Source organism: Bos indicus x Bos taurus, chromosome 5, assembly GCF_003369695.1.
Source record: "Bos indicus x Bos taurus breed Angus x Brahman F1 hybrid chromosome 5, Bos_hybrid_MaternalHap_v2.0, whole genome shotgun sequence".
NCBI lineage: Eukaryota > Metazoa > Chordata > Mammalia > Artiodactyla > Bovidae > Bos > Bos indicus x Bos taurus.
This window is the reverse complement of record NC_040080.1, coordinates 104,951,699-104,973,855: the sequence shown is the minus strand read 5'-3', so window position 1 is coordinate 104,973,855 and position 22,157 is coordinate 104,951,699. Positions and strand designations below refer to the sequence as shown.

The following is a 22,157-nucleotide window of genomic DNA, read 5'->3' as shown; positions in this document are numbered from 1 at the left end:
AGTTATGACCAACCTAGATAGCATATTAAAAAGCAGAGATATTACTTTGCCAACAAAGATCCATCTAGTCAAGGCTATGGTTTTTCCAGTGGTCATGAATGGATGTGAGAGTTGGACTGTGAAGAAAGCTGAGCACCAAAGAATTGATGCTTTTGAACTGTGGTGTTGGAGAAGACTCTTGAGAGTACCTTGGACTGCAAGGAGGTCCAACCAGTCCATCCTAAAGGAGATCAGTCCTGTGTGTTCATTGGAAGGAATGATGCTGAAGCTGAAACTCCAATACTTTGGCCACCTCATGGAAGAGTTGACTCTTTGGAAAAGACCCTGATGCTGGGAGGGATTGAGGGCAGGAGGAAAAGGGGACAACAGAGGATGAGATGGCTGGATGGCATCACTGACTCAATGGACATGAGTTTGAGTAAACTCTGGGAGTTGGTGATGGACAGGGAGGCCTGACATGCTGCAATTTATGGGGTCGCAAAGAGTCGGACACGACTGAGCAACTGAACTGACCTGACGACAGGTTAACCATGAATGGGCAGAGATCATGAAGAACACTAAAGTTGTGAGGGAAGTGATCAAATTTAGGGAAGAATATTTGAGGGAGAATATTTTGTTTCTATATAGAACTTTATATTCCCTTGAATAGAAAGTGTTTAGAAATGCTTAAATTTATGTACAGTATCGTTGTTCAGTCACTCAGTTGTGTGTGACTCTTTGTGACCCCATGGACTGCAGCATGCCAGGCTTCCCTACCCTTTACCATCTCCTACAGTTTGCTCAAACTCATGTTATTAAGTTGATGATGCCATCCAACTATCTCATCCTCTGTTGCCCTCTTCTTCTCCTGTCCTCACTCTTCCCCAGCATCAGAGTCTTTTCCAATGAGTCGGCTTTTTGCATCAGGTGATGAAGTATTGGAGCTTCAGCTTCAGGATCAGTACTTCCAATGAATATTCAAGGTTGATTTCCTTTAAAATTGAATGGTTTGATCTCCTTGCTGTCCAAGGGACTCTCAAGGGTCTTCTCCAGCACCACAGTTTGAAAGCACCAGTTCTTCGGTGCTCAGCCTTCTTTATGGTCCAACTCTCACATCTGTATATGACTACTAGAAAAGACATAGCTTTGACTATATGGACCTTTGTAGGCAAAGCCATGTCTCTGCTTTTTGATACACTGTCTAGGTTTGTCATAGCTTTTCTTCTTTTAGGAGCAAATGTCTTTTCATTTCATGGCTGTAGTCATTGTGCAGTAATTTTGGAGCCCAAGAACATAAAGTCTGTAACTGTTTCCATTGTTCCCCATCTATTTACCATCAAGTGGTGGGATCAGATGCCATGATCATAATTTTTTGAATGTTGAGTTTTAAGCCAGTATTGTAGTTTATGAGAAACAGGGAAACATTATCTAATGTAATAATGTTGAGTTTGAGATACAAATAACCCATTAAAAAATAATAGCTAACAATATAACATGCATCAGCTCAAACCACCCCCAGATTATCTAACTGCTCTCAGGCCTGACTTCCTTAGTCTAATAATTTATGTTGATAGATTCTGAGATAGAAAGGTCTGGTGTTAAAGCACAAGAAGAATTAGAAGCTGCTCACTACAGTAAAGAAGTAGAGATGTTCCCTAAGATCTGTAATCCAATGAAAAAATGACTTGGTAAACATGCACTTAAATAGGATCTCTATCTCTGAAAATATATCTCACAAGGGAATATTCCTCTAATGTCATATTTCCTCAAATAAAGGACTCATATGATCTGTTTCCCAGTCTGTTGTGAAAGTCTCACCAATGGCTAATTCTAAATGGAGTGATAAAACTTAAAAATAAGAGAATGTCTCCTCAACAATGATTTTATACCTTTCCTGTGCCACTTAAATTTTATACCACTCTCATTTCAGCTGATAACCATCCTCATCTGTAATTGTAAACACAGACATCATCAAAAAGGAATTTCCTTCTTTTCCCATAGGAGCAAATTTTATTTGCACTTCATCAATCTTCTCCAAGTTCCCATCTCTTATTAAGTGTCAGTGCTGGTGTGTGCATGCTCACTTGTGTTTAACTCTTTGCAATCCCTGGTCTGTAGTCCACCAGACTCCTTTGTCCATGGGATTTCCCAGGCAAGAATACTAGAGTGGGTTGCAATTTCCTTCTCCAGAGGATCTTCCCAACCCAGGGATAGAACCTGTGTCTCCCACATTGGCAGGCATGTTCTTTACCACTGAACCACCTGTGAAGCCCTGTCAATGCTGGTAGCAAAAGCTAACTGACCCCATTTGCATCTTTTGTCCTATTGACTCTCATCTTCTCAAGAAGCTCTTTTCATTATTATACCCCTTTTTCCTGACTTCTCAATCTATCATTCATTAGTTATTTTTATTAACAGTCAACCAATCTCTAATATTTTCCATTAAAAAAAAAGCTCCTCTTGACCTCGTATCTTCTTGCAGTTACTGTACCATTTTTCTGTTACCCTGAATTTCTAAGCTTATGAAAAAACAAGCATCCATCTCTCTGGGCTTATGGCATATATATGAAGGACATGATTTGTTTCAAATCAGAGAGTACCACTCACTTTAACATACAACTAATTATCATTTAGAATAAAATCAAGAAGCTTTTCTTAATGTAAAACTGGCTGGATCCCTTAATCTTTCTTTGCCTCCCTTTTTTTCATTGAGAAAATATGACTAATAATGTCCATTCTGTCTAATTCATCAGAATGTCTTGAGAGAATTATGGGTTAAATTTCTGAGTTCTTATTAAACTATAAAATATGTTAAAATATGAATTATAACTATGACCATTTCATTATAATGATAATAGCAATAACATTGAATGCTTTCCAGATTAAAGGGTTTTACCTATTTAAAAATGCCTTTGTCATTACTTATGCTTTATTATTGTTTTCAAGTATAGTTGGAAACTGCCTTCAGTCCTTTCTAAGACATCGTTAATGTTGAAAATTCAAATCAGTCCAAACAGCTAATTTGAACATGTATATGCTATGGAAAGGGAAACTATTCAATACCCCCATTTGATTGAGATTTTTGACTACATGTTGTCATGATAGTCAAATTGGATAGCCCTAGTCTAGATGACGCTAGCTCACTTTAGAGGATGTTGCTGTGAATTTGACAAATAGCAATTGCTGAGCACAACACCAACGGTGATGAATACTCCAGTTTCAGCCTGTCAAAAATGAACTGAAGAGCTGAGAAAACACATGATAGGAAACATCTGGTCCCTTTCAAGCCTGCTGAGGGAAGATGAGGATTGTCTTTTGACAATAAATAAATACATAAATCATAAAACCCTAAAAGGCAGAGTTTTTTTTTTTTTTCACATTACCTTGTTGAACTAAAGTGTGAATGTGATTTTTAAAATAAGATGGATGTAGCAACTTAGCAGCAGCAGCAGCAGCTCAATGATTAAAACACACAGAAAAACCTTCGAGCAATTTTATCTCCATATTTGAATGAGAAATAGATTAATAAGAAACTGAAGATAAACCTTTAAAGGCAGAAAAAAGGAAGTTGTCAAGGTATATCAAGGAGTAATAAGATTCTTACCCAGTATCTGGTGACTTCTTTATTTTTTCATTTATTAGGAACCCTTTCATGTACAAGGTAAACTTAGGCCTTGAAAGATATTTTTACTGAAAGTTCAGTTATTTTTACATCTTCCATATGAGAGCAGAAAATTGTATGTAATTGGTATTCAAATGAAGAAAGGTTGGAATTGTGAACTAATTCCTTTCTGCGTGCACATGTGCTAAGCTGTTTCAGTCATGTCCAGTTTGTTGTGATGCTATGGACTGTAGCCCACCAGGCTTCTCTGTCCATGGGGTTCTCTAGGCAAGGATACCAGAGTTGAGTTGCCATGCCCTCTGCCAAGGGATCTCCCCAACCCAGGGATCTAATCTGCATTTCTTATATCTACCTGCATTGGCAGGAGGGTTATTTACCACTAGTGCCACCTGGGAAGCCCAATTCCTTTCTGCCCCGCCTGCCCCAACAAAGTAAAGTTGTTGAAGGTTTTCTTTTCCACATCATATAGGCCTCTTTTGTACTATCACTGGCCTTCGAGATATCCAGACTCTCTGTTTGGCAGGAGGTGCACGACTGGGAGTGGAAAGATTCAATAATATTCTGGCACATTAGCAGGGAGATTGATGATATTGGTCATTCCCGCAGGGTAGGGGTGGATATTACTCCTGTTTATTAGCTGATGATATGCATCACTTAGACATACAAGAAATCCTATGTTCTCACCTGGGAGAGTGTGTTATACTCAACAGCTTGGTGATGGGATGGGCTCCCAAGGCAATCTCAGTTTACAGAGGATTCCTTGGCCAGTCTCATGTAGAGACTTGACAGTTCTCAGTGTTGATGATCAGGATTTTCAGGTTGGGTCCTCTTACCACAAACCCCTCCCCTTGGTCTCATCTCTTCTCTTCTCTCCTTGCCTAGCTTCGGTAGCCCTTAGGTTGGAAGATTTGGCTCTTTTATTATTGCTCTTGTAATATGTTGCATTTGGCATAATATTCATGCTCTGCTCCCATCAAGACTTAGTCTTTTGAGTTCCAAAATACTCAGTTCTTACAAATGAGAAATTAACATTCAAGATATTTATCTCTATGCTTTGAAAGTCTGTTTTGGCATCCAAAGCTAGATTTTGAGTATTCTCAATATGCACACCATATTGGAACTCTATATTTTCTATTTCAATAATTAGTTTTAATAGAGGGAAAGCCTTGTGGTAAAAAAAAAATAGTAAAATAGTAATAATAGAAGAAATTAGAGGGATAAATTGGTTAATATGTCAAAAATATTCTCCCACTACACATAATGGTATACCTTAGAAACGTGCGTATGTGCTCATTCAGATGTGTCCGACTCTTTGCATCCCATGGATTGTAGCCCTGCCAGTCTCTTCTGTCCATGGGATTTTCCAGGCAAGAATACTGGAGTGGGTTGCCATTTCTTACTCCAGGGGATCTTCCTGACCCAGGGATAGAACCCATGTATCTTGCGTCTCCTGAATAATAGGAGGATTCTTTACCACTAGGCCACCTGGGAAGCCCCAAATGAAAATGAAATAGCAAAACAAGATTAAACAAACAAACAAACAAAAATCCCTAAGTATCAATAATTCAGGGGATCAACTGATGCTATTAATATTAGCTCACTAATTGTTGACTTTCTTGGATAGTATTTAGTTATTATTTTCTATTTTAAAATATAGTTCTTCCATAAACCTCAATATATTTTAAATGCAAAGGAGAAAACTGAAAAGAATTTTGAGCAATATTCAAAATGAAGGAAGTAATCTTTACTATTTCATATATTTAAATAATAAAGTAGTAGACTTAATTTCTTTTCAAATTGTCTAAAAATTTTTTGTAACTCAATTTTTTGCAGATTTGATGGGTTATAAACAGGCTGTATGTCACAATATTAACACCATGAATAGATGTGTATGTACAGAACAATCAAAGGATAATTGCTTTCATGTTGGAGTGAGGTCCTGGGGCTCCTAATGTGCCAAGCACTACCATTATAGCTGCTGGATTGAGAAAAGTCCAAGAATTACAGAGAAGTGGAACTTGAACCAGGGTAGCTGAGGCAGTGGGAAGTAAATTTGCTCGGCTTGGCAATGCAGGTGTCTATTCAGCTATTTATTTATATCCCAGACTGTTGGCTGACTATCAACTTTGGGTATCAACCTGTGACAATATGAATTTTCTTCCCAGGCTTAGATATTAGCACTATCACGTGGCTTCACGATTCTAAATCAGAAATGCCAGGCTCAGAGAACTCTGCTCAGTGTTATGTGGCAGCCTGAATGGGAGGGGAGTTTGGGGAGAATTGGTGGTTTAGTCACTAAGTCATGTCTGACTCTTTGTGACTCCACAGAGTGTAGCCCACCAGGCTCCTCTGTTCATGGGATTTCGCAGGCAAGAATACTGGAGTGGGTTGCCATTTCCTCCTCCAGGGGATCCTCCCAACCTAGGGATTGAATCCGTGTCTCCTGCATTTCATGTGGTCTCCTAAATTACAAGTGTATTTTTTAGGGACTGAGACACCAGGAAATCCTGGCGGGGGAGAATGGATACATGTATATGTCTGGCTGAGTCCCTTTGATGTCCACCTGAAACTATCACAACATTGTTAATCTGTTATACTCCAATAATAAATAATAGGTTTCTAAAAAGTAGTAAAATAAATATCAAGCTCCATCCCACCAGCTCTTGCGTTGGGCAGGAAGTCGCTTCACTCTCTGTGTATGTGGCGGGTAAGGGAAGTGCTTGCACTATCCCTTCATTTCTTCTGTTTAGCCTACTTAAGGGGTTTCCCAGGTGACTCAAGTGATAAAGGATCCACCTGCTAGTGCAGGAGACCCAGGTTCAACCCCAGGTTGGGAAGATCCCCTAGAAAAAGAAATGGCAACCCAGGCCAGTATTCTTGCCTGGGAAGTCCCATGGAGAGAGGAGACTGGCAGGCTACAGTCTGAAGGGTCACCAAGTGTCAGACACAGCTGAGCACGCAGGCACACATGCATTCCCTTCTCTCCCCCACTCCCCCAGTCTTCTCTTTCTAGAATCTATATGACTTTTGAGGGTGGGAGGTAGCTAATTCTATTTGGAGAGGCTGCCATGTTGTGAAGCATGGTGTTGAAATGATGTTTTGGATTCCTCTACTGTTTCCCTCTTGTGGATTTTAGTTCACAGAGTAGGGCCTCTTCCATCCTGTACCTCGAAGCCCAGCCTCTCCTTCTGCCTTCTGGGAGCATTCAGCTTTACTCTTCCAGCAGTGGGCCCATAACAAAAGATTATTACTCCCTGGGGTAAGGATTTGGAGTTAGCTAGTGCTTGGAGTGTTCAGACTTTTGAGGGACTCGATACTAATAGATATGGGGAAAGGAGACTCTTTAAGTTTGTGAAAAGAAAAAACAACATATGAGAAAATATATATATATATATTTTATAATTCCCCCAACTACCCAATAACATCCTAGTAACTAAGCTCTTAACCTTCAAGATCAAGTATTGTGTTTTATTTATGTATGTCTTCTCTTGGAGTTTTGCCTCACATAGGTGACATTCAGCAAATATTTATTGAATTAGTTACTAAACAGAAAAATAATCTTAGCCTAAAAGTCCTAAATATTTTATTTCCTGGCAATTGTGGGCATTTAATCAGCTGCTAATTTTTAAAAGCAGTAATTAAAGTTGTTTTCAAAGGTTTGTTTGATAGAAAAGAGCTAGTAATTCTAAAACATTAGCATTATAATAAACAGCATTATTGAATGTCATTTTTACCCAAACTTTGAACTGAGTTTAAATGACTCACATATTTCTAAAAAGAATCTCTAAATAAGTAGGCACTATGATTACTGTCAGAGCCCTTCTGGTATTATCAGATAACTGTTAATGAATAATAAGTAACTAGCATATGATTACCCAATTTACATTTAGTCCCCTTCATTGTCCTTGTTATTTTCCTTAAACAGCAAGGAAACTGAAATTTAAAAGACAAGTAATTATTTGATTAACTCAAACATTAAAGGCTCCACTATTTATTACTCTTAAACATGTTTTCATTTATTTATTATCATGTGTTTGATAAAAGAAAGTTTTTAGTCTGCAAAACACTTTCAGTTCAGTTCACTTCAGTTCAGTCGCTCAGTTGTGTCTGACTCTTTGCGACCCATGAATCACAGCATGCCATGAATCACAGCACAGGCCTCCCTGTCCATCACCATCTTCCGGAGTTTCCTCAAACTCACATCCATCGAGTCAGTGATGCCATCCAGCCATCTCATCCTCTGTCGCCCCCTTCTCCTCCTGCCCCCAATCCCTCCCAGCATTAGAGTCTTTTCCAATGAGTCAACTCTTCTCATGAGGTGGCCAAAGTACTGGAGTTTCAGCTTTAGCATCATTCCTTCCAAAGAACACCCAGGGCTGATCTCGTTTAGAATGGACTGGTTGGATCTCCTTGCAGTCCAGGGGACTCTAAAGAGTATTCTCCAACACCACAGTTCAAAAGCATCAATTCTTCGGCACTAAGTTTTCTTCACAGTCCAACTCTCACATCCATACATGACCACAGGAAAAACCATAGCCTTGACTAGACGGACCTTTGTTGGCAAAGTAATGTCTCTGCTTTTGAATATTCTATCTAGATTGGTCATAACTTTCCTTCCAAGGAGTAAGCGTCTTTTAATTTCATGGCTGTAGTCACCATCTGCAGTGATTTTGGAGCCCCCCAAAATAAAGTCTGACACTATTTCCACTGTTTCGCCATCTATTTCCCATGAAGTGATGGGACCAGATGCAAAACACTTTAGTATCTTTCTAATATCCATCCCTCTTCTACCTCTGATAGCTTAAGTTGGTTTATGGAATTTATAATCAGACTTAACTCAAATAAAAGGAATAGTGTAAGGGATTTTGTAAGTATAGACATGGATTTTGAGTTTCCTTAATGGAGACTAAAGGAGAGTGATTGAGGGAAATGCTGGGAGTTGCAAAGTTTCCTGGGAATGCCCTAGGATTTGCAAAGTGACAGCAAACTGAGCCTAGAAAATGCAAATCAATTACCCAGAGAAAGTTGAGGAAGAGCCTTGCATATATTAAATCAGCACTGTCCCAAAGAGAGAGACTTCGAACCAACTAAAAATAATTAAATACTTTAATAGTTACAATAAAAGAAGTAAAAAGAAGCAACAGAATTGTATATTGATATCTAGCTCTGTATGTTCCAAATACTATCATTTCTTTATATAATCAATATAAAATTATTAATGAAATATTGTACTTTTTTATACTAAGTCTTTGAATTTGGCATTTATCTTTCACTTACAGGCGATCTCAAATCAGACATTAAGTTTTTATTAATGTTCAATATTTAGATGTCATAAAATGTACAGTCAGAAAGTATATTCATAGGCCTATGTTGTTCCAATAGTTTTCCGATAACTGAAGTATTCATATTCACTAAAATAAACATTTGGGGTTTCAGGAGCACTAGTTGTGTTGCAAATGTTGAATAGCCACTTGTGACTAATGGTTCCCATACCAGTTAGTGCAGCTCTAGACTGAGAAATTTGAAGTGACAAAGGCAGCCTTAGAAAGAAACATTATGAAACGCCAGGCAGATAGAGAAAGGAGCAGGGCGTGTAATATTTACAAGCCAGGTAATCAGATACTGAATGATTCAGTGTTGACTCTAAGATGCTCTTGTTCAATGTTGCCCTTTCCAGTTATAATGATATTTTTATCAAGAACAGAGTATAATTTGAAGAAAGTCTTCAAATCATTTAAAAATGCTAGTGCAAGACACAAAGAAATCTTGGGTGTCATCTAGTCCAGTTCATTTTATAATAGTGAAACATGTCCAGAAATTATTATCCATTTATCCAAGTCTCAGTCAGTTAAGGCCAAGGCAAAGCTAGAATCTAGACCCAGGTTATGTTGGTTTTTTTCTTCTATCTCAAGCAAGACTTTAGTATGATATTAATATTGATGGATAATCTGCTAATACAATTTTATTCCATTTACCTTATATATAAACCAGTTTTTAAACAGCTGAGCTATTCTTTATTTGAATAGTTGATGGTACTTTAGTTATACCATATCAACTCTACTGGTGTAAAAGGGTAGATCTTACATTGTGTTTTTATCAAAAAATAAAAGTAACAAAGAGAGCAGGGGGATCCTTTTAGAGGTGGTGGACATGTTTTTTGCTTAGATAACAGTGATTGTTTCATGAATGTATACAGAAAAATCAACTCTGCTGGATAAAATACAAAAATTAAATGGAAAACTGAATATATTAATCAGTTCCTTTAGTAACAATGAGAAAAATACAATTTGGAAAGAAAACTTTAGTTTTGAACCCAACAAACCAAGCATCATGTATATCATATGTAAGAGAATTCAATTTAAAATGGTGCATTTAATAAACCTCTGAATCCACTGTCATCTCCTGAACCAAGGTAAGGAAAAAAAGTACTTTGCCTGGTTTTTGTGGATGGAATTCATATGTGACACCTTGTAATTACTCACCAATTACCTCCATACTTTGTGTTTAATAGAATAAAATGTTGCAGCTATTTCTTGTCTTTAGAGAATAATCATTGGTGCCAACTGAACATGTTCATGCAATTCAATTATTACTCATCATTGAATATGCCATATGCTGTCTACTTTATCTCTACATATAAATGAATAGAGGCTATATAAGTTTAGAATTATAGATAGATTATTCAACAGTTACATCCATTGAGTGCTTATGGTTGTATAGATCCAGCTATTAGAAGTAAAACCATAGAAACAGTCACTAGTTTTTAGGAATTAATCCTCTACTTAGCTCTCTTACCCAAAAGGTTAGTGTTCAATTCAGTTAAATCACTCAGTCGTGTCCAACTCTTTGCAACCCCATGAATCGCAGCACGCCAGGCCTCCCTGTTCATGACCAACTCCCGGAGTTCACTCAGACTCATGTCCTTTGAGTCAATTATGCCATCCAGCCATCTCATCCTCTGTCATCCCCTTCTCCTCCTGCCCCCAATCCCTCCCAGCATCAGAGTCTTTTCCAATGAGTCAACTCTTTGCATGAGGTGACCAAAGTACTGGAGTTTCAGCTTTAGCATCATTCCTTCCAAAGAACACCCAGGGCTGATATCCTTCAGAATGGACTGGTTGGATCTCCTTGCAGTCCAAGGGACTCTCAAGATTCTTCTCCAACACGACAGTTCAAAAGCATCAATTCTTTGGCGCTCAGCTTTCTTCACAGTCCAACTCTCACATCCATACATGACCATAGGAAAAACCATAGCCTTGACTAGACGGACCTTTGTTGGGAAAGTAATGTCTCTGCTTTTGAATATGTTATCTAGGTTGGTCATAACTTTCCTTCCAAGGAGTAAGCATCTTTTAATTTCATGGCTGCAGTCACCATCTGCAGTGATTTTGGAGCCCCCCAAAATAAAGTCTGACACTGTTTCCACTATTTCCCCATCTATTTCCCATGAAGTGTTGGGACCAGATGCCATGATCTTAGTTTTCTGAATGTTGAGCTTTAAGCCAACTTTTTCACACTCCTCTTTCACTTTCATCAAGAGGCTTTTTAGTTCCTCTTCACTTTCTGCCATAAGGGTGGTGTCCTCTGCATATCTGAGGTTATTGATATTTCTCCTGGCAATCTTGATTCCAGCTTGTGCTTCTTCCAGCCCAGCGTTTCCCATAATGTACTCTGCATATAAGTTAAATAAGCAGGGTGACAATATACAGCCTTGACGTACTCCTTTTCCTATTTGGAAACAGTCTGTTGTTCCATGCCCAGTTCTAACTGTTGCTTCCTGACCTATGGACTGAAATTCGTGATATCGTACAGGAGACAGGGATCAAGACCATCCCCATGGAAAAGAAATGCAGAAAAGCAATATGGCTGTCTGAGGAGGCCTTACAAATAGCTGTGAAAATAAGAGAAGCGAAAAGCAAAGGAGAAAAGCAAAGATAAAAGAATCTGAAAGCAGAGTTCCAAAGAATAGCAAGAAGAGATAAGAAAGCCTTCCTCAATGATCAATGCAAAGAAATAGAGGAAAACAACAAAATGGGAAAGACTAGAGATCTTTTCAAGAAAATTAGAGATACCAAGGGAACGTTTCATGCAAAGATGGGCTCGATAAAGGACAGAAATGGTATGGACCTAACAGAAGCAGAAGATATCAAGAAGACGTGGCAGGAATACACAGAAAAAGTGTACAAAAAAGATTTTCATGACCCAGATAATCACAATGGTGTGATCACTCACCCAGAGCCAGACATCCTGGAATGTGCTGTCAAGTGGGCCTTAGAAAGCATCACTATGAACAAAGCTAGTGGAAGTGATGGAATTCCAGTTGAGCTATTTCAAATCTTGGAAGATGATGCTGTGAAAGTGCTACACTCAATATGCCAGCAAATTTGGAACACTCAGCAGTGGCCACAGGACTGGAAAAGGTCAGTTTTCATTCCAATCCCAAAGAAAGGCAATGCCAAAGAATGCTCAAACTACAACACAGTTGCACTCACCTCTGCTGCTGCTACTGCTAAGTCGCTTCAGTCATGTCCGACTCTGTGCGACCCCATAGATGGCAGCCCACCAGGCTCCCCTGTCCCTGGGATTCTCCAGGAAAGAATACTGGAGTGGGTTGCCATTTCCTTCTACAATGCATGAAGTGAAAAGTGAAAGTGAAGTAGCTCAGTCGTGTCTGACTCTTAGCGACCTCCTGGACTGCAGCCTACCAGGCTCCTCCGTCCATGGGATTTTTCCAGGCAAGAGTACTGGAGTGGGGTGCCATTGCCTTCTCCGCCTCACAGGCTAGTAAAGTAATGCTCAAAATTCTCCAAGCCAGGCTTCAGCAATACGTGAACCGTGAACTTCCAGATGTTCAAGCTGTATTTAGAAAAGGCAGAGGAACCAGAGATCAAATTGCCAACATCTGCTGGATCATGGAAAAAGCAAGAGAGTTCCAGAAAAACATCTATTTCTGCTTTATTGACTATGCCAAAGCCTTTGACTGTGTGGATCACAATAAACTGTGGAAAATTTTGAAAGGTTTGTGTAAGAAGAGGTAAAGTTTATTTATTCAGAGCAAGAGGCAACTACCATCACTGGTGTTTTGACAGAGACTCGAAGATCAGAGAGAGGAGTGGGAAAGTTTTGTAGAAAAGAGAAGGCTCCAGGTGTGCCTTGACTGGAATAGTCTTTGGCAGGGGAAGCTACAGATGGGGTACCTAGAGACTGGGTATCCTATGTGATTGGTTGAAAGTAAAAGTCGCTCAGTCATGTCTGACTCTTTGTGACCCTATAGACTATACAGTCCATGGAATTCTCCAGGCCAGAATATTGGAGTGGGCAGCCTTTCCCTTCTCCAGGGGATCTTCCCAACCTAGGGATTGAACCCAGGTTTCCCCCGTTGCAGGCGGGTTCTTTACCGGATAAGCCACCAGGGAAGCCCATGTGATTGGTTAGGGGTGCATATTTGGCTCTCTCTGGTTGGTCTTAAATTGGAAGTGGAGATACAAATTAAGGAAGCTGTTAGTTATTAATCAAGTCCTGGCCATTTTAGGCCAATTGATACAGGAGTTTAGCTTCTTAGTTGGTCTGACTTCCCAGAAATCCAACTTATAGATGGCAGGTTGGCTGATTACTGTAGAGAATGGATTGGTTTCCTGGGCTTTTTGCTGCAGATTGTGGGTTAGAATTGTATTTTTGTATAGTTTGGCTATTGTCCATGTGGATATTCAGTCTTTCAATCTCTAAATAATAATGGCTTACTGTGACACTTAACATCAATCAACTGAGAGACAATTTTGTAAATTAATGACATTCCTTTTCTTCTTACACTAATTAAATTTGTATTTATCTTGCTTTTGTTTTGTTATTCTGTTGCTCTGAGGCTGTATGAACCACTCAATCTGTGTTATATTTTTTACAAGGGAAAAGAACAAGATACCTGCTTGAGCATCATTTTCTAAAATTACCGATAATAATCAGACACTTCTTTGAGTTTTTTGGTTATTTAAGACCAAGAAAAGAATTTGAAAGTAGGATAAACCATGTAAATAGAAGTGCAAACAAAATGCTTGGTCAAGAAATTAAGTGTAATTTTACAAATTTAGTTTATTTTCTTTTTTGTCACAAAAAAAGGAAGCACTGTGATAAAATTTTCTTTCATTTAAAGAATTTGATTATTTCAATAATATAAGCCCTCAGGACTGAAAAACTATGTGAAATGTTTGAAATTTAAGCACAACATGATGGTTCACTGCGGGTAGCCATTCCCCTCTCCAGGGGGATCTTCCTGCCCCAGGGATCAAACCTGGGTCTCTTGCATTGCAGGCAGATTGTTTGCCATCTGAGTCACCAGGGAATGATTAAGCAGAGAGGAGATAACCTAGAAAATGAAGCATATACAACAATTCAGCCAGTTGAACAGACATTTTGTTTGTTGCTGGACTATTTTAATTGCAAATTTTCGGCTTCTAAAACTAGAGATTTCACTTATTTGTTTATTTACTTAGCTTTTTCTTTACAAAAATATTTGAAGTTAATGACAACTAAGTACCACACACTAGGCAACTTAAAACAACAGAAATTTACTTTCTCACAGTTCTGAAAGCTAAGCGTCTGAAATCACAGTGTCCATCCTGTTCCCTCTGACTGATCTAGAGAATATTTCCTTGCCTCTTCTAGCTTCTGATGGCTGCCAGCAGTCCTTGGCATGTCTTTGTATCACCATAATTTCAATCTTCTCTTTTGTCTTTATAGGACACTTTTCCCTGTGTCTCTATATGTCTCCATGTCCACATTCTCTCTTCTTAAAAGGACACCAGTCATTGAATTAAGGCCTATCCTAATCCATATAAATTAATCTTGATAACATCTGCAAAAACCCTATTTTCAAATAAGGTCATATTCACAGATACAGGAAGTTAAGACTTCAACATACCTTTTTTGGAGCACACAATTCAATAATATTGCCCAAAGTCTTAACTTGCTTCTTATTAGATTTCCTAAATAGTTTTATCTTTTTAGCTTAAAGCTCACATCATGATCAACTTTCTGGTAGTTAGAAAATTTTCAGCCTTAGAGGAGCCCTCAGAAACATGGGTAGGTAAATAAATAGATGTTTTTTTGTTCCATCTCTCAGTTGTATCTGACTCTTTGCAGCCCCATGGATGGCAGCATGCCAGGCTTCCCTGTCCTTCACCATCTCCTGGATAGACAGATAGATGGATAGATAGGTACCTATACCATTCTACATTATACTTACTAAATGACAGACACTGTTTAAGTACATTTATGTGTGTGTATATGTATATATATTTCATTTAATTTTCACAAAGCCTTTATCTGTTTATTACTATTACTACTCCATCTTCTTATAGGAGGTAACTGAGTATTATGAACTGAACTAAATCAATTTAATTGTTCAAAATCATTATACTATTTTAGGTAGTTATAGTTAGATATTGGATAATCAACTTTGCTGCAGGTGGCATGAATTATAATGAACTCAAGTCTCCAAGTGAATTTGCCTCACATTTAACAGCAAGAAAGTACAGAAATAACCATACCACCTGTTCTGTATACTTGATGAAATTCCAGCTCTCTATTATTTTAAGTACTCTGACAGCACATATCATGAAAGGTTCATTCCAGGCAAAAGCAATGTTATTAAAGTAGCAGAGTAGCAGAAGTCAGCTAACCTAATTGAAGTCAAGTGAAAAAATACTCCAGTAAGTAGTTAACCTAATACCATCAGAATTCTTCTGAACCTAGACATCATCCTGACAAAAACAAAAGTCAACACACACAAGAACAAGACAGGGACTTAACGTAAATTTGCCCAAGGTATGCAAAAATCATTTAATGGAGATAAGATTTTTAAACTACCAAGCTATAGTACCTATTGCAGAAATAAAAATACAGAGAATATGGAAAAATAGTTTTTAAAAATAGCTTTATTTGTAATAGTCACAATCTAGGGAAAAAACACAAAATGCCTATCGAAAGGTAAATAAATAGCATGTGGTAAACTATATGCATAAATGGAATTCTCTTATAGGTAAAAAAGAAACAAACTTTGATATAACCAAAATATGGATGAATGTCAAGTTCATTATGTTTGGTGAAAAAAGCAATACAAGACTGCATACTTTATTATACATTTATATAAAATTCCAGGAGTTACAAAGCAATCTATAATGGCAAAAAGCAGATCAATGATTGCCTGTCATGGTCACAGAATGGGACCAAGGTGAAATGAGAGATGAAATTGCCAAGGGGCATGCAGATACTTTTGTGGGGGGCAAGCAGTTTTGCTATTCTGACTGTGATGATGGTTTTAACTATATAGACATAAGTACATGTGTCGAAGCTCATCAAACAGTACTCTTTAATAAGTCATTTTACTATATGTAAAAAAAAAACCTCAGTGAGTTCTTAAGAAATGTAATTATTGTGAGTGTTGTCTCAAAACCTGAGAAGAAAGGATCCCCAAGGGAGCAGAGGAAGAAGATGAAATCCTGCAACTTCATTTCAGATTGAACTCAAGATGCACCTGAAGAGGCATAATCCTTCCTCCACCAACCTGGATCTTATCCCTGTGAGTTAAGAAATTGCCTTCTTTTGCCTCAGCCATTTGGGACAGGTATTCTATTACTTGTAATAGAGAAAATCCTACCTGCAACAGAAATATTGTCTGCCACTCAGTTCTAGCAAAGATGAATAAAAATGTTTATGCTAAATCTAATTTAAAATTTAATTATTTTCAGGGATTGGGCTTCCCTGGTTGCTCAGTGGTAAAGAATCCACATGCCAATGCAGATGTGGGTTCAATCTGTGGGATTGGAAAATCCCCTGGAGAAGGAAATGGCAATCTACTCCAGTATTCTTGCCTGGGAAATCTCATGGACATAGGAGTCTGGCAGACTACAATCCATGGGGTCGCAAAAAAATTGGACTGACTTACCAAGTAAACAATATCAACAAAATTTCAATGATTAATGTGTCATGTATCTGCTTATCATTTACTAATTGTAAACATTTAGCCCAAGTAAATAGTTCTGTCAAAGGTTTAGATTATCTTTGGGGATTTGTTTATTCTCCAGTAGGTTCCAACCAATGTTCACCACTGGATTTTGAGATGAGTCCCATGATGTGAATCTCCTTTTGCCTAGGAAAAGAGGACTTGTGTCTAAGAAGGTTTAGATTTTAATACCCTGGGTCTCAGTATAAAGTAATTCCTACATGACAACAGTTGGCAGTTTTACCTTGAGAAAATAAAAGATTTTCCTCAAGGTCCAAATGCCACTTCTTCTGTGAAGCTTTTATCTTTTCAACCTTCCCTTCCTACTCTCAAGAGAATGCAAATTCCCCTTAATAGTGATATTTATTTTCCTTTCTTCTCCTCAGACTCTGTATTTTTCCCTAAAGGCTTAGTTATTTAGCAAGGCAGAAACTGAAGAGGAACAAAAGAGCTTCTTGATGAGGGTGAAAGAGGAGAGTGAAAAAGTTAGCTTAAAACTCAACATTCAAAAAGCGATGCCAAAAATGGCATCCAGTCCCATCACTTCATGGCAAATAGAAGAGAAAAAGGTGAAAGAAGTTAGAATTTATTTTATTGGGCTCCAAAATCACTGCAGAGGGTGACTGCAGCCGTGAAATTTAAAGATGATTACTCCTTGGAAGGAAAGCTATGACAGACCTAACAGTGTATTAAAAAGCAAAAACATCACTTTGCTGACAAAGGTCTGTCTAGTCAAAGCTATGGTTTTTCCGATAGTCATGTATGGATGTGAGAGTTGAATCATAAAGAAGGCTGACCATAAAGAAGGTAGTCATGTAGGATATGAGAGTTGGATCATAAAGAAGAACCATAAAAAAGCCAAAGAACTGAAGCTTTTGAATTGTGGTGCTGGAGAAGACTGTTGAGAGTCCCTTGGACTGCATGGAGGTCAAACCAGTCAACCTTAAGGTAAATCAACACTGAATATTCATTGGAAGTACTGATGCTGAAACTGAAGCTCTGATACTTTGGCCACCTGATGCGAAGAGCTGACTCATCGGAAAAGACTCTGATGCTGGGAAAGATTAAGGGCAAAACAAGAAGAGGATGGCAGAGGATGAGGTGGTTAGTTAGATAGCATCACCAGCTCAACTGGACATGAGTTTGAGCAAACTCTGGGAGACAGTGAAGGACAGGGAAGCCTGGCTTGCTGCAGTCCATGGGGTTGCAAAGAGTTGGACATGACTTAGTGACTGAACACACAAGGATCAATTTATTTTTTAATTTCTTTTTCTTTGGAGGGTAATTGCTTCACAATGTTGTGTTGATTTCTGCTGAACAAAAACATGAATCAGCCATAAGTATGCATGGGTCTCCTCCCTGTTGAGCTTCCCTCCCACACCCCCATCCCACCTCTCAAGGTCAGCCTTGACCACAGAGCACTGGCTGAAATCCCTGTTATACAATTTCCCACTAACAATCTGTTTTACACATGGTAATATATATATGCCAATATTACCCTCTCAATTCTTCCCACCCTCTCCTTCCCCTGCTGTGTCCACAAGTCCATTCTCAATGTGTGCCTGTCCTGAAAATAGGTTCATCAGTACCATTTTTTCTAGATTCTATATATATTCTTTGATATACGATATTTATTTTTCTCTGACTTCCTTCACTCTGTATAATAGGTGTAGGTTCATCCATCTAGTTCAGTTGACTCAAACTTGTTCATTTTTTTTTTTATGGCTGTGTAATATTCAGTGTATATATGTACCACGACTTCTTTATCCGTTCATCTGTTGATAGACATTAAGGTTGCTTCCGTGTCTTGGCTATTGTAAACAGTACTATAATCAACATTGGGGTACATGTATCTTTTTTAATTTGTTTTTTGCAGGGTGAATGCCCAGTAGTGAGATCGCTGGGTTAAATGTACACTGAAGATAATATTATTTTCTAGGGCTCCTATAACAAAATACCACAGACTGATGACTCAAACAACAGAAATGTATTTTTTCACAGATCTGGGAGCTAGAATTCTGAGATGGAAATGTCAGGGTGTTTGGTTTCTTCCAGGGCCTCTCTCCTTGGTGTGTGGCTGGACAGCTTCTCGCTGTTTTCTTGTACAGTCATCCTTCTGTCTGTGTTGTGTTCTAATCTCTACTTTGAAACACTCCTAGTCATATTACACTAGGGCCCATCCCAAGAACCCCATCTTAGCTTAATTACCTCCTTAAATGCCTTATCTCCAAATTCAGTCATATTCTGAGGTCTTGGAGCTTCAACATATGAATTTTGGAAGGAGATAGTTCAGTCTATAACAGAGATAATAATCCATATTTTCTGCTCCTTATTCTTCTCTTATAACCTGAAAGCTCTGAGAGAATGAACTTCAAATAAATAAATATTTTGAACTTATAATGAAACCAGGCAGGCATATTTGCTTTGGAATTAAATAATCAAGTTATTAAAAATAATCATGTCAGGTTGAAGTGCCTGAACAAATGTATCTTATAAACCACACTCCATTACACATGTCAAAGTCATTTGATTGAACTAAATTATAAATGTTTACCTTTATATTTTCCCACATAATAAATTATCAACTTGATCAAATAAAGTATCCCAACAGAGAATGTCCTCATCTGGTACACCTCCTCACTCAAGTACTTAACCAAATATATCCATATTCCTCAGGGTTTCCCTGGTAGCTCAGATGGTAAAGAATGTGCCTGCGGTGTAAGAGAACTGTGTTTGATCCCTGGGTCGGGAAGATCCCCTGGAGAACGGAATGGCAAAGCACTCCAGTATTCTTGCCTGGGGAATCCCATGGACAGACCATGGGGTCTCAAAGAGACGGACGTGACTGAGCGAATAACACTTTCACTTTCATACATAGTCCCCAGTGTTTGTGTGTTTGCTTTATTCTGCTTCATGTGCAATCAGCACATTATGCCATCTGATATTCCTCTTAGCTTTATGACCTTCCCCTTTGCAATATGCAATAGGAACCTCCTTTGAACTTACCTTTTAGGGTTTTCTTTGCTGAGTTTCCCAGTTGCCCTCTGATTCCCACTCTTCTCCAAGAGGGAGAACATGTCTTTGTCTCCTATTTATATAAGAGGATAATCAGTGAAAGATTCCTGCTAGGCCATTGCCATTTCTGCCATTGAGAAAATTTAGTAACTGCTGGAGTACGATGACACAAAAGTATGTGGACATTCAGTCTCTTCCTGAAACTGTGCACCGGATATGCTCTGACTCATATCACGCTCAGATCTGTCAGCCTATCATTTTTCTGACTGACCTATGTCAAACTGTACTGAGGCTGGAGTTCTCAGAGGTATTCATAGGACAATCTCAGCATGTGTCTCAAGACTAAGAATGTTTTCTAAAGTATCTCAATGCTGTAGCAAAAAGCATGGATAGAAGATAAAAGATTAGGAATGATAAAATAACTCCCATAAATTATTTTTTCTCTGGGATCAAGATTGCAAGACTAAGCTGTTATTTTTTCTTTGCCACTCACTGTCTGAACAAATTTTATGCCTCAGTTTCCTCAAATAAGGTATTAACATTCCTGAAAGTGTGTGTCATACATAACTAATGATGGTAATGAACTTGAATATATGAACGCTTATTATAAATCCTGTGTGCATTCCACACACTACTGAAAATAATAATTACATTCTCTGTTAAGGTTCCTACCATACAGAATCTCCAAAACAATTATAGTTTTTAGAGCCAGAACCTGTGGGAGGCAATTTCAGTGTAAAGAAAGAAAAGTAAATTAAGCCAGGAGTCAGGGGCTGAAATGTGTACTTTTTTAACTGTTAGTTTCTTTATCTCTGAAATTTGTTTACCATATCTATCTTTGTCTAGTTCCCCAAATTTTCATAAAATAATTTTAAGCATATTGGAGCATTTTTATAGTTGATATTTTATGTAACAATATATATAATAACTCACTAGACAGAAAGATTCATCTATTTAAAGGATTCTTTGGCCATATTCTCTACTTTTTTCCCTTCTTCCTCAGGTTTTTCAGGCAACAGGAAGAGCAGATCAACAAGACCTTGAAGAAAATATCTTCAGGATATTTAGTACATTTACTTCTAGAAGCCTGAGACACCAATTTTATATACTGTTTATGTACTCTTTATTGTATGTACAGTGAAAACACTGTTTCCAGATTTTTTCTTTTTGAAAAATAAAATCTTTGTGATCTTTTTGAAATATAACATAAATACTTTTCATATTCACAAAAGATATTAAAATTGAAAGATATAATATTCTACGTGTCCAGAATCATACTTGGTTAATTAGCATGCTGTTAATACCATATAACTTAAAAGGTGACACAGTTGAATTGAACTGCAGTGTGCAAACTATTTCACTGATTTGTATAACCCGAAGTCAAGATATAAAGCCAGTCTTTAGTAGGAACTGTAACATTAAGTTTAACTATCTATACAGATTCAATTATATTTATAGAAGATTAATGTGATTGTTTTGCAAGAAGTCTTAAACCCTACTGGGAAAAGTACGATTTTTTCTAAGAGAGTAAATTTTTTTCTTTGTACACCTGGTTTCAATTTCTGTATAAATCTAGAGAGTAGAGGAGTTAAGAAAGTACACTTTAAGGGAAATGCAGTAATTTGTTAGGGCTGCCTGGCAATTTCGGTGGTTTATTCAATCTCTCACCTTTCTATACTCTTTTCTCCTTAAACCTTATACCCTTTTCTCCTTAAACCTGAAATACTTGTTGCCACTTATTCTGTGCTGGTGATATCAGTTCCTTTTCCATTTGAAACATGGAGAAGTCAGAAGAAAACTATTTTATGCTCCAGCATCTGCTAGCCTACATCCATCTGCTTCTGTAGGTTCTCTAGTTCCCCATAACCCACAGACCAAAGAAGAGCCAGTGCTCTTATCTAAAGGCAAGCACTTTTTACCCGCTGAAGGGCACTGCTCTAGTACTGTCTCCCTCTATCTCTTCCACAATCAATCTTATTAGGTTGGCCCAAAAGTTCACTCGGATTTTTCCATAACATCTTACTGAAAAACCAGGGCAAACTTTTTGTCCAACCCCAAACATCCCTCTAATAAATCATTCCTATTGAAATAAAAACGTGCCATATTATATCCACCTGAAAAAATAACTTGTTTTCATAAAAACTCAAGTCACTCTACCTTTCTCTTCTATTCCTTTTCCTTATCCCTTTAACAGTGAAACTCCTCAGCAGGGTTTCCTCCCCTCTTCTCCCCACAACTATTCTTTTTATTCTTCCTCGGACTCACTATAATCAGGTCCTCATTGCCATCACTCCTTTGTAACAGCTCTTTACACCATTTGGTCTATTTTATTAATTATTCAACAAAACTTGTGAGCACTTGCTTTGTGCCACATCTCTTCAAAGTACTGAGTGGAGAACCTCAGAATGATATTTTTATTTCCTTCTGCTCTAGAAGTAAAGTTTTATACTCTCTAAGGGTAGCATAGCTGGATAAATCTTGGTACACTTTCAGGAAAATTACACAGTTGGGCAAATCCTGTGCACCTCAATTTCCTGTTTGTCA

General features: G+C 38.0%; 1 long non-coding RNA gene across 1 annotated transcript; it reads right to left on the bottom strand.

The window, feature by feature from the left end:
* Positions 1-13,703: 13,703 nt before the first annotated feature.
* On the bottom strand, positions 13,704-19,772 carry LOC113893800. Its single transcript, XR_003511339.1, has 3 exons — positions 19,605-19,772; positions 18,807-18,954; positions 13,704-13,961 (listed from the first exon to the last, which is right to left on the bottom strand). It is a non-coding gene; the product is annotated as an uncharacterized LOC113893800 (long non-coding RNA).
* Between the last annotated feature and the right edge of the window lie 2,385 nt (positions 19,773-22,157).